This window comes from Hetaerina americana, unplaced genomic scaffold (genome assembly GCF_022747635.1).
Source record: "Hetaerina americana unplaced genomic scaffold, ioHetAmer1.1.p SCAF_9, whole genome shotgun sequence".
Lineage (NCBI taxonomy): Eukaryota > Metazoa > Arthropoda > Insecta > Odonata > Calopterygidae > Hetaerina > Hetaerina americana.
The window spans coordinates 61620996-61623617 of record NW_027287538.1 but is presented as its reverse complement, the minus strand read 5'-3'; positions in this window follow the sequence as shown (position 1 = coordinate 61623617).

Genomic DNA, 2622 nt, shown 5'->3' with positions numbered 1-2622 from the left:
ATTATGACTTGTTTGTTTCGAACTGACGTACGAAAAATGGTTGACGTGACACTCACGGTATTGGTCTGTAAATAGTATCAACAATGACCACATTCTACGCTAGCAGTGACCAGGGCCAATCATCGTTTAAATCTTGCACTGAGTTTAAAATTATGAATGTTCACGAGTGAAACTCTGTGAAGAGTCGAAGAATGGCTCCCTTATGCTGAATTTTAAATTTTATGTGGAATGCGTACAAATATCCCATTAAAATTGTTTACGAAGAGTTGTAAATTATACGTCTGAATTCAAGGCTTCATATAATATGTTATTGGGAATAAAAGTCTACTTTTATCCTTATTTTTATTGAATGCAATCGTAGGCCATATGAATGACTAATTATAAAATATGCCAGCATATATTCAGTTGTTGGAATAAATAACTGGAACAAGGAACCAAAAAAGGAGTAAGAGTATCTTGAACATAAAAAAATGTTACCTCTCAGAACACATCTGAATCCCGCGTGACTGAATGTTGGTAATCGAATTCTTTACGTTCTCCATAATATTCAGTTAAAAACCATGTATTATCTCTATTTTGAAAATATATTTCATCTTTTTTCCGATCTATTACTTACATATGAAAATGTTCCCAATTGTTGAAGCTTTCCCACGGAAAGAAAATTCCCGTGACACTTAGGTAGGTTGATAATATCTTTACGAAATATGTGGGCTTCGTCTTTCATTCAAGTAAACATAATGGTCATGAACTTGCTCAAACACCATGTAGTATATCGTATTATTTTCATTTCTTGTGATTTAATGGAGAAAACAATGTAGTTAATTCAGGTAAATTAAACTTGGGTTACGCCGAACGGTTTTCCTGTAATCCCGTTTGACAAAATCTTTGCTGTGGTTATAAGATGCCAACATGCTGCTACTATGTCATCATACAACAATTGAAGGCACAGGAATAACAAACTGTCTGCAACTACAGTTCCAACATTAAGTCTGAAAATAGAATGATATTTCATCAGGTCCATGCATGAATTATGTAATAACTACACCCCTGCTTCATTTGAGATAAATTCTTGCGAAAAGTTTAAATATTTCGAGGAATATTTAGAGACCATAGAATACAGGCGTTCAAAAGTATTTATTGTGCATTCGTAAATGGGGATGTAGTAGTTCAGTTAGACTACTACCCGGAGGGCTCAAGTTCGATATAAGATGGTTCATGTTAAGTTTACATGCACAATGTGCTCCGAGAATATTACGGAAAATCATGCTTTCATTACAGGTGACTTAGGTTGCCACTCGGCTTTCCTCAATACTTGTCCAGGGTTATCAAAACCAGTAATAAACGCGGTAAATTCTAGCGCGAACCTATATTTCCGATGCAAATCCCGTGTGAACTCGCCATCCCAACTAATCAAAACATTCGAACAAGGACAAGAAGTAGTCCTAAATTGGGCGAATTAATTGCAGGCTAGGTTATAGAACTGTATGAAGTTAATAAAGGCTCAGAATTCAATAATTCAGACCTTCAATTCAAAGCATGAAACAGATCCAACAAATGGCTCCGTTAACACATGAAAAGACCAGAAAGTAGTTAGTTCAACGGAAAACACATCGTGGATCCTGAGAATATAGAAGGAAAAATGGTTGTGATGAAGATGATCGGTTTATCATAACATTTCCAATAATCAACCTGTGAAGCAAAAGGTGAGTTTGAGTGCTACTAAATTGATTGAAAAAAACAATCTGCCGCTGTAGTAAAAGACTGTGATGCAGGAAAACCTTCAGCTGAAGTGATTAACCTCAATGGAAGTGATAACTTCAAGGTTATTCAAAACAGGAGGTTAAGAAGATGTCCTCCGATTGTTGCAGCAGCCAGTCATAATTCCTCAATCAGAGGTATCTCATGGATAATACTGAAGCATTCGTGGAATTTCCACATTGATACCACTGCTGAAGATATCAAAAGTAAGTTGTGGAAAAATTTAACTACAGCGAACTATACGATAAAGTAAATAGCCCAGAGGTGGAATAGTTAAAAGTAAGAAGAGACTGTATAAATCTTTTAAGATCAGCGTGAGGAAGATGGACAGACTACCCAATGTAATGTTATTTTAAGCTTGTTCATATGATGACATAGCAAACCTTTTTGCTATACATTTCTCATCTTTGTATGTAAAACATGAGAGTACTTCTCTGCTCTATTTTCATAATCACACCTCTATTTCTATCTCATATATAACAATCTCTAAAAGGGTTGTGGGTCTGATGAACTCCCAGCCCTACTTCTGAGTATGTGTTTTGAGCCATTACTTTATCCTTTGTATTTACTGTTTAATAAATCCATCACTGCTGGTATTATTCCTAGCACAATTAAATCCACATATATGTTACTAATACATAAGCAGGGTAACAGGAATAACTTAATTAACTGTCATCCGATTGCCAAGCTCAGAGTTATAGCAAAAAGCTTAGAATCATTGTTTGTATATAAGATAACTCCTACCTTTAATAGTATCATTATCCTTGAGCAGCATGGTTTCAATAAAGGAGGATCAACTCTCATTAATCTTTTGGTTTTTCAAAAGTATCTTATAGGAGTTAGGTAAACAAGCTTACAAACAGA